The following is an 11125-nucleotide window of genomic DNA, read 5'->3' as shown; positions in this document are numbered from 1 at the left end:
TAAATACAAATTATTTTTTGCATAAACTTAATAATTAATTGAATATATGTACTAATTGATGGCATCAGATTAGTTATTATAAAGGCAATGAAATTTAATAAAATTCACAATTTAATTTTTATTATCTTAATGAAAAGTAAATTAATTTTTAAGATTTCATTTTATTAATAAAATAATTATTTTATTAAAATTCACTATTAAATTATAATTTAATTTTTTAAATTTTATTTTTATAACAATTTAATTTTTTTTAATTTATAATAATTTAATTTCTTTAATTTAAATTTACTTCATCAATTTACAGTGAATTAATAATAAATTTAACAGTATAACTATTTTATTAATAAAATAAAAATTTTAAAGTTAAATTATTTATTTTTAAAAAATAAAGAATAAGTCGTGAATTTTATTAATTTTTCATAAACTACTCCTATTATAAACATCAAATTCAGAAATTAATTAGTTAACAATAAAAAAATTTAGAAATCCTAAGATAATTCACCCTAAAAAACAAGCTAAACATTGGAACTTACTTTCACATATCTCCTTTGCCTTGTAAATAGAGTTTGTTTCTTTCAATGAACAAAAAGACCTAAGTTTAAAAAAAAAAAAACACAAATCATCAGATTTTTAATTCAAAGTGAAAAAAAAAAGCTTAATTAAATTTACGTAATTAACGTAAATGAGCAAAAAAAAATATAAAAATCAATTTTTTTAATACTCACCTCACCCTTTTTTTTCTCCCTATCCACAATTTTTACGTAATTACGTAATTACTGTTGCTCCTTAAAAAATCAAATGAAAAAAAATACAGGCATTAATTTAGAATATTTAAAGAATGATCCATAAAAGAATATTTTTCTAATAAAAGAGAAAATAAATTTTTTTAAAGAAAATAATTTTTTTATTTTAAAAAATATAATTTTCTAAATTTTTATAATTTTACTAACATTACTATATATAAATTTATTGATATATAAAAAATATTTTTCAAATATAAGTAATTTTTTATAAATAAACAGATAATAACTTAATTATGTTGAATAATTTGAGTTTAATTTTAATAACAATTTTATTAATAATAATAATCTGCGAAACACTAATTCACGGCTTTGGATAAATTAATCAACTAATTAAAAGATTTAAATAAAGTTAAAATAGGCTTTTTTTTTTTTTTAAACAACCATTAGAAAAAGATAAATATTGAGAGAGCTAATGCTTTTTTTATTGAATTACAATTATTACTTTTTAATTTCAAAAATTTCACGAACTCAATGTTTATGCACTCGACCGAGTCTGATTGAATGTAAAATCTGTCATAATTTAATTTTCTTATTATTTATTTATTAGTTGGATTATAAAAATTATTTAATTTTTAATAAAAATAATAAAAAATTGAGTGAATATTTAATAAATAGACTGTGCATATAGAAAAAAAAAGACCAATTTCACATTTACTAATAAAAAATTGAATTATATTAGAGTGTAAATATAATTTGTACATAATTATAAGAGATTACGTAATTATAGACTAATTGATTGATACAGCATTATTAGGGGTTATCTTAATAAGATTTTGTAATCTATATATATACTCACTTACTTTAATAGAAAAATATATTGAAATTATCCAATTGTTATTTATCTTATTACATGGTATCAGAGCCATTCTCGTATATATTTAATTTTTTCTCTCTCGTCAAGTTTTAAATTTTTGGAGACTTAGAGCTCTTGTTCTTTTGTGTTACCTATTTAGGGTAATATTTGTCTCTCACCGTCCACCTAGGGAGGATGCCGAAGTTACTTTGCAGCCCATTTGTCAGATCTGTGGTTCGTTTGCCGTTTGCGTATTGGGTGGAGACGTTTTTTTTTTTTTACTGTAGATGTTTTTATCTTCTTTTAATTCGTTTGAAAGTATAGAAGTATAGAGTTTTGGTTCAAATGGTTTTTAACAGTAAGACCCTTATTATTAAAATTATCCCAACGTTTTCAGTAGCGGCTTAGACAGGTAAAACGAGTTTGATTTCCTCTTCATATAAATGAGTTTTTGATTCTAGTGCCACAGATCACATGACAGGTAATCTTTATATTTTTACTAGCTTTCGATCTCATAAAGTATTTTCTCTTATTATTATAGCTGATGGGTCAACCTATAATGTTGAAGGTTTTGGAACTGTTAAACCTACTCTTTCTATTACCCTATCATCTGTGCTAAATTTACCTAATCTTGCCTTTAATTTAATCTCTGTGAGTAAACTTACCAAAAACCTAAATTGTTGTGTTTCTTTTTTTCCTAATTGTTGTCTCATTTAGGATCTTGTGACGAAGCAGATTATTAGTAAAGGACATGTATCTAGGGGTCTCTACATTTTGAATGCATGGGTACCTCAGTCTGTTGCTTGCTCCAGTGTCGTGTCTCCATTTGAAGCACATTGTCGGTTGGGACACCCTTCTTTACCGGTTTTGAAGAAGTTATGCTCTCAATTTCATGAGGTATCTTTACTGGAAGGGAAAATTACTGTTTAGTCCCTGAGGTTTAACGTAATTAACACTTCTGTCCCTCTATTTTGGCGACCCAACACTTAAGTCCCTCACTTTCTCTTCCGTCCAAATTCGTAGTCCTTCCATCCAAAATAGCCGTTTGGTCAAAGAGTCAAAGGTGAGAGGTGAAAATTTTTTCCAAAAATGCCCTTAATAAACTTATTAAAACTCTCTCAACCTGAAATCTCTCGATCTTTCTTCTCTTTCATATTCTCTCCATTTCTTTTTGCCCATTGTTGATTCTCTTTTTTTTTTTTCCTTTCTCTTTTCCATCTCTTTCTCCATCACGAATTTGATATTTGGTAGCACAGTAATTATATATGAAATTAAATCTTGTCAACTATCAAGACAATCACGTAAACCACCCAGATCTCACCATGGATTACAGGTGGGGAAAGACTTGGAAAGAAAATTTTCAACGTTGAGCAGAGAAAATTGTTCAGACAATCAGATGCAAATGAAAAGATGTCAAACAGCTTTGATCTAACACAAAATTGAAAATTTCTTGTTCTAATATTAAAACCCACATCACAAAAATAACCAAACACCAAAATCCAAACTCAAAAGTTACAACTTTCAGAGAATAACAGAACAAAAGAGAAAAAAAAACAGCAATCACAGAGACCCAAAATTGGAAAAAAAAAGTGCTAGAAGCTGAAAGGAAAATAAATTGAAGAATAGAGTTGACACAAGAAATTACTTGAAAATCAAAGGGAGTTATCATTTTCCTTTCCTAAGGAAGAGAGAATCAAGGTCAATCCTGCAACAGAGAAGCTATATTGGCGAGATTGCAATCCCGCCATCTCGCACTCACAGCTTTTTCAACTTCTGCTGGGTCTCCTCACACTATCCGCCATCCCGCACTCACAGCTTTTTCAACTTCTGCCGGGTCTCCTCACACTATCCGCCATCCCGCACTCACAATTTCCTAAATTAGAAAGAAAATTATAAAAGAAATCAAGTTTCCATGGAACTTTCATCAAGTTTCCATGGAAATTTCAAGAATTATTTAATGATTTTTAAAACTCATTGAGAATAATGATTTCTAGAACTCACTGAGAATTTCAAGAAATGGAGGAAAAAAAAGAGAGAGGGAAGGACTGAGAGGAAGGAGAAGAAAAAGAGATGTGCGGAGAGGATAAAAGAAATAGAGATTATATGAGGGAGAAGAAGGATGGAGGGAAGAAATAGAAAAGATATGAGGAAGAAGAAAGATGGAGGGAAGAAACAGAGAAGATACGAGGGAGAAGGATGGAGGGAAGAAATAGAAAAGATATGAAGTAGAAGAAGGGTTTAATAAGTTCATTAAGGGCATTTTTGGAAAAAATTTTCACCTCTCACCTTTGACTCTTTGACCAAACGGCTATTTTGGACGGAAGGACTACGAATTTGGACGGAAGAGAAAGTGAGGGACTTAAGTGTTGGGTTGCCAAAATAGAGGGACTTAAGTGTTAATTACGTTAAACCTCAGGGACTAAAAAGTAATTTTCCCTTACTGGAATGTGAGTCATGTCATTTTGCAAAATATCATCGAAACTCTTTAAGTCCTAAAGTCAATAAACGAGTTGAGTCTGCTTTTGAATTAGTTCATTAAGATGTTTTGGGCCTATGTCCGGTTGGATCTAAGACTGGATTCAGATATTTTATTACTTTTGTGGATGATTACTCTAGAATAATTTGGATTTATTTTATGAAGCATCGTTCAGAAGTGTTTTCTCATTTTTTTGCCTTTTGTGCTGAAATCAAAACTCAATTTAATATTTCTATGAAAATTTGCTAAAGAATATATGTCAGAATCATTCCATGCTTATATGACTCAACATGGTATTCTTTACCAATCGTTATGTGTTGATACACCCGCTCAAAATGGGGTAGCTGAAAGGAAGAATCGACATCTTCTTGAGACTGCTAGAGCTCTGTTGTTTCAAATGCAAGTTCCTAAGCAATTTTGGGCTGATGCTATCTCTACTGCATGCTTTCTCATTAATCGCATGTCCTCCGCAGTATTAAACAGTAATACTCTTTATAATGTCCTCTTTTCTAAGAAACTATTATTTCCTCTCGAACCACAACTGTTTGACAGTACTTGCTATGCTCAGGATGTCAAACCTCATGTGACTAAACTTGATCCTAAAGTTTTGAAGTGTGTTTTCTTGGGATATTCTCGCCTTCAGAAGGGGTATCGGTGTTACTCTCCAGACCTCAACAAGTATATGGTCTCAACAGATGTAGTCTTTTTCGAGCAAGTTCCTTTTTATCTTGTTGCACAGACATCTCCTGATCAAGAGAATGATGATGAGTGGCTCATCTATAGAATCATATCTGATTGTGGGACCTCTTCAAGTATGCCTTCTACTGTACAATCTGATGGTAACACTCCTCCTAATATTTAGCCTCTTGTTAAACAGTCAGCTGTTCAAGTTTACTCTCGGAGACCAGTACCTGATGATACATGTCCTGCACCAGAATCTTCTTCGTCATCAGATCCACCACCGAGTGACCTTGGTCCCCCATTAGTCTTTGTAAAGGTAAATGACAGTGTAAATCTATCTATTCTGTTGCTAACTTTCTGTCTTATAATCACCTGTCTCCTTCTTCTGTCTCCTTAATTATCTCTCTAGATTCCATTTCTTTGCCTAAGATTATAATACCCGGCTAGACTCCGGTATCGGAATTCCTACCGTCCGGTGGAATCTCGAATGTCGAAAACCTCTAGAAGGGTAAAACCATATTTTTGTAAAATGTTTTAAAGTATTTTATGATTTTAAGTAAGAAAGAAATTGAGTTTTGAATGAAAAAGACCAAGGAGACATTTCCAGGTTCGACCGCCGAACCTCAAGTTCGGCCGCCGAACGTGGGATGGTTTAGGGGGGCATGTTAGGCTTCCGAAAGTTTCAAAGGTTCGGCCGCCGAACTTGCATGATTTTTGGAGGTACCTTAGGCTGCCGAAAGGTGGTCTGGCAGCCCCTATATAAGGGCTTCATGGCCGAAACGGGCGAGTTTTCTCCCCATTTTCGGCCACGGTGAGTTCCTGCTCTCCCATGGTTGATCTTTAATGTTTTTCCTCCGATCTTTCACGTTTTAACAAGCTTTATGTTGATTTGAAGATTTTTGAGCAAAAGAGCAAGTTTTGGAGCTTGGAGACCAAAGAGTTGATTTCTCCCCATTTCTGAGCTAGGATCGTCTCTCCTCTCGTTCTTCAAGAGGTAAGAGTAGATCCATAGTTCATTTCATGTTTTAAGCAAGTTTTATGAAGTTTCTTGGGGTAGAAATGCATGTGTAGGTTTATGATGAATTTTTGGTTAAATGGGTGTTTATGACCAATGTATGTTGGATATGCATGTTTGATGTGTTGTAGTTGGGGTTTAGGATAGTTTGAAGCCCCTAGGAGCTTGTATGCTTGAGTATGCATGTTGTAGAATAGGAAAATGCATGATTGAATGAGTTGGGAGGTGTTTATGCATGTGAATGGCTGAGTTTCTGCCCTTTGGGAGAACTCAGGTTCGGCAGCCGAAGGCTCTTTCGGCCGCCGAACCTGCCTGTGGTAGCATGAATCGACTGCCGAACCCTGCCCCTGAAAGTGGACTTTCGGCTCTGGAAGGGAGTTTTGGCCGCCGAAGGTGTCGCTGAACATGCATGAGTTTCGTCTCTGGAGAGGACCTTCGGCCGCCGAAAGTGCCGCCGAAGGTGCATGACTTTCGGCTCTGGAGGGCCTTTCGGCCGCCGAACCTGCCACCGAAAGTGCCCTGTCCAGCCTTCCTTTGCATGATTTAGGTGATTGTTTTAAGGTGTTTCGGGGAGTATTTTAGAGTCATGTTCATGGATGTTTGGTCCCTCATTTGAGTCCACCTGTGTAGGTTCGGACCCGAGGAACCGAGGACCCCAGCAGTGAGATAGCTGCTTTCGAGTCTTATCAGAGCTAGCCAGAGGTGAGTGGAATAACTCTATATGTTTCAAAGTAAATATATCAGTTTTTGAGCATGTTCATGCATCACGAATGCTATGAAATATATTAGGTTGTTTGCATTAGAATTCACAAATATGTTGCATTGCATAATATGATGATGATGTGGATGGGTATTGGATGATCCTTTAGTCCTCGTATGATATGATATGATGTTATATGGTATGGTATGGAAGTCCAGGTCGAGGCCCATTCTACACCCCTGGCACTATGTTAAGAGAAAGACCAGGTCGAGGCCCATTCTACGCCCCTTGCATTATAGGAATGTTATGTTATGTATGTTATGATAAGAGAAAGACCCGGTCGAGGCCCATTCTACGCCCCTGACACTATTGGACATGTGGAGGACTATTGGTGACAAAACCATCCTTGATGTGATTTGTCTGTGATGTGATGCATTCCATTATAGCATATGTTTTAAATGTTTTATTATTCTGCTCACTGGGCTCTAGTAGCTCACCCCACTCCCTTAATCCCCCAAGTCTGCAGGTACGGGATAGACCAGGAGGTCAAGAAGAGTAAAGTATGTTTTATGTAACAGCTAGATGTGGACATGAATTTGATGTAATGTAAAAGTATAGAATAGAGATGTAATGTATTGATGCCAATGGAAGTTTAGAGTTGTGCTTGACCATAGCATTATGTTAATCCCTTTCTAATACATGATCTTAATTATTAATGATGATTATTGTAAACCAAACTTAATATATGTTATGTCACCCCATTGGAGCATTGATGTGGACTCCAAGGTGGGGTTAATGTTTATGTTCATGAATAGTGCATGCACAGGTTGAGTTTGGTGATTGAATGAAAAGAAAAGTTTAAAATTTTTATGTATGTTGTTGATCATTTATGGGATTAAACCGGTTTTTAGGATGAATGTTGGCTTGCTACGGGTCCCAGCGGCCTTAAGCCGATCTGGATCCTAGCGCCGGTAGCGGTCCGGTTTTCGGGTCATTACAGATTGGTATCAGAGCCCTAGGTTCATATGGTCGGACCTAGAGTGTCGGGCTCATAGATGTTCTGGAAGGTCAAGCACAATAGGAAAATCATGTCCACTAGAATAGGATGTAGAGTCCTGTCTTGAATGATGATGTGAAATGTTATGATTATATGCATGTGCATTAATGTTATGCTATGATACGTGATGTATGTGATGCGGGTTCATGTGTTTGCACATGAGCCATTTGATGCTAATGTTTATGTGATGTATGCTGTTTTTCAGTAAGCAAGATGAGAGGAACTCGTCGATCTGCACGATTGACTGGAGTACCACCCCAGGATGAGGGCACTGATGCCCGTCCTCCAGCATTGCCTAGGGCAATGTCCTGCAGGTCTAGCAGGGAGAGAGCATCAAGGGACCCTAGAAGGTCTTTTGATGTGAGCAGAAGAGGAACAGTGCAAGGTGGAATGTCGGAGGATGTGGGGGATGAAATGGATGTGGATCAGAGGAGGGATGGTAGTCTTGGAGTGAGTATGTCTAAAAAGGGCATGGGAGAGTCCTAAGAAGGCACTCAGGCCTCGGGATTTGTTCAGCCACCCCACTACCCACCCTTTTCACAAAATCCCAGGTATTCAATGGGAGGTACATCGGATTACCCCAACTTTAATCCTTACCCTTCTCACATGCCATACCCACCTTTCTACCCACCATACCCACAGTACCCTATGTACCCACCCTATCCTTTTACCCAGGTACAGCAAACCCTACCTCAGGGGATGCTGCACCTCCTCCACCACCAGCAGCACCTATTGTCCCAGAAAACCAAGTGCCTAAGCCTAGCTCATCTGGAGGGGGCAAGGTCAAGATGACCGATTACATGAAGCTGGGTGCTCCCCAGTTTGACACAGGTGATGACCCGTTTGTGTATCTTGAGAGGGTCAAGACGATTACAGATGAGTTAGGGGCTGATGACAGTAGAGCCATTCAGATGGCTGGGTTCACGCTGAAGTGCAAGAAGGCCCGAGAGTGGTTTAAAAATTATGTGAGCCCGAGGGTGGATAGTCTTTCATGGGATGAGTTTGCGAATGAGTTCGCTGGATGGGCCTTCCCTGACAGTTCAAGAGAGTTTAAGATGATTGAATTTGAGCAGTTGAGGCGGACGGAGGAAATGGGTGTAGAGGAGTTCACAGACAGATTCTTGGAGCTGTTGCCGTTTACAGGGCAAACCCTTGATACAGATCAGAAGAAGGCCAGGAGGTATATCATGAAGCTTCATTCCAGGTATTCCTCCTTGATCCAGTCAGCAGATAGGGAGAGCTTCCATGCCATAGTGGATATGGCCCGGAAAATGGAGGCTAGTGCCATCATTCAGGGGACAGTCAAGCAGTCAGTGGCACAACCTTCGAGTTCCAAAACCCCAGGCGGGGGAAGGTTAGACCCTTCTTCTCTGAGTGCAGCGGCTCTAGGTAGTAAAAGATGGGGTAAGGCCAAGTCTAAGAAGAACAAGTTCTGGAACAAGATCAAGTCAGGTCTGGGATTAGGAAGTGGCTCGAGCTCAGGTGCAGATAATGCAATATGCAAGAAATGTGGGAAGCCGCATAGAGGAGTATGTCTAGTTGGGATGTCAGCCTGCTTTAGATGTGGGTAGGAGGGACACTTGGCACGGGAGTGTCCTAGAGCAGCTTTTGTGGCACAGTCTCAGCAGACAGCTTCTGGTAGTGTGGCTTAGCGAGCAGCTCCAGCCGCGACTCAGGCTAGTGGCAGAGGCAGAGGGAGAGGGGCACCCTCTTCTTCAGCGGGTTTCAGGGGTGAAGGTCCGTCAGCTCCAGCACGGATCTTCACGATGACTCAGCAGGAGGCAAATGCATCAAACACAGTGGTGTCAGGTAATCTCATCATTGGCTATTCAGATGTTTATGCCTTAATGGACCCTGGTGCATCTCATTCTTTCATTTCTCCGAGGGCCGTCGAGAGGTTGGGTTTGATGGTCTCTGGGTTAGAGTGTCCTCTATGGGTTAGTGGACCCAAGTGTGACCCGTCAGTGGCAGAGTCAGTCTGCCAGTGTAGTCCAGTTTTTGTTGAGGGGAGATGCCTTTCTGTCGACCTTATGGTTCTAGATTTGACAGATTTTGACGTCATTCTAGGGATGGATTGGCTATCTACCCATGGTGCTACCTTGGACTGCAGAGACAAGGTAGTCAGGTTCAGTTGTCAGGATGGGTCAGAGGTTGTCTTTAAAGGAGACAGGAGGGGTACACCTAGAGGTTTGATATCAGCCCTACAGGCTCGTAGGCTACTCAGGAGGGGTTGTCAAGATTTTCTAGCTCATGTGAGAGAGCTGGATAGTCATGTCAGAGAGCCCGCCTCAGTGCCCGTGGTCAGTGAGTTCTTAGATGTTTTCCCAGACGAGCTGCCAGGTTTACCACCTGCTAGGGAGATAGAGTTTGAAATTGAATTGATGCCTGGAACCAGACTGATCTCTATCCCTCCCTACAGGATGGCACCAGCTGAATTGAAAGAGCTTAAGGAGCAGTTGCAAGAGTTGGTAGATAAGGGCTTCATCCGACCGAGTACCTCACCTTGGGGTGCTCCAGTGCTGTTTGTGAAAAAGAAAGATGGATCCCTTAGACTTTGTATCGACTACAGGCAGTTGAACAAAGTCACTACCAAGAATAAGCACCCATTGCCGAGGATCGACGATCTATTCGACCAGCTAGCAGGAGCAGGTTGTTTCTCCAAGATAGATCTGAGATCCGGGTACCATTAGCTGAGGATAAGAGAAGAGGATGTGCCGAAGACAGCATTCAAGACCAAATATGGGCACTATGAGTTCCGTGTGATGCCGTTCGGGTTAACCAATGCCCCTGCAGCATTCATGGATCTCATGAACAGAGTTTTCAGTCAATACCTGGATCACTTTGTTATTATCTTCATAGATGATATCTTAGTGTATTCCAGAAATGCAGAGGAGTATGCCCATCATCTGAGGTTGGTTTTACAGACCTTGAGGGAACATGGCTTGTATGCCAAGCTCTCCAAATGTGAGTTCTGGCTGAGGAGCATTTCATTCTTGGGGCATGTGGTGTCAAAAAATGGAATCGAGGTAGACCCTAAGAAAGTGGAAGCCGTAGCTAACTGGCCTAGACCCACTACAGTAACAGAGATCAAGAGCTTCTTGGGTTTAGCAGGTTACTACAGGAGGTTTGTTCAGGACTTCTCTAAGATTGCAGCTCCTATGACCAGACTGACTAAAAAGAACCAGAGGTTTGTGTGGACCAACCAGTGTGAAGAAAGCTTTGAGGAGCTAAAGAAGAGGTTGACTTCAGCACCAGTGTTAGCTCTGCCAACGAGTAATGAAGACTTCACAGTGTATTGTGATGCGTCCCGTGTGGGACTGGGTTGTGTGCTGATGCAGAATGGAAGGGTAATTGCTTATGCTTCTAGGCAGCTGAAGAAGTACGAGTTGAATTACCCTACACATGACCTAGAGATGGCAATAGTAATCTTTGCACTCAAGATGTGGAGGCATTACCTTTATGGGGTAAAATGTGAGATCTTCACAGATCATAAGAGCTTGCAGTACATCCTGAGTCAGAGAGAGCTGAATCTGAGGCAGAGAAGATGGGTAGAACTGCTTAGTGACTATGATTGCAAGATTCAGTATCATCCGGGTAAGG

Source organism: Manihot esculenta, chromosome 9 (assembly GCF_001659605.2).
Source record: "Manihot esculenta cultivar AM560-2 chromosome 9, M.esculenta_v8, whole genome shotgun sequence".
In the NCBI taxonomy this organism is placed as follows: Eukaryota; Viridiplantae; Streptophyta; class Magnoliopsida; order Malpighiales; family Euphorbiaceae; genus Manihot; species Manihot esculenta.
This window is presented reverse-complemented; position numbering follows the sequence as displayed.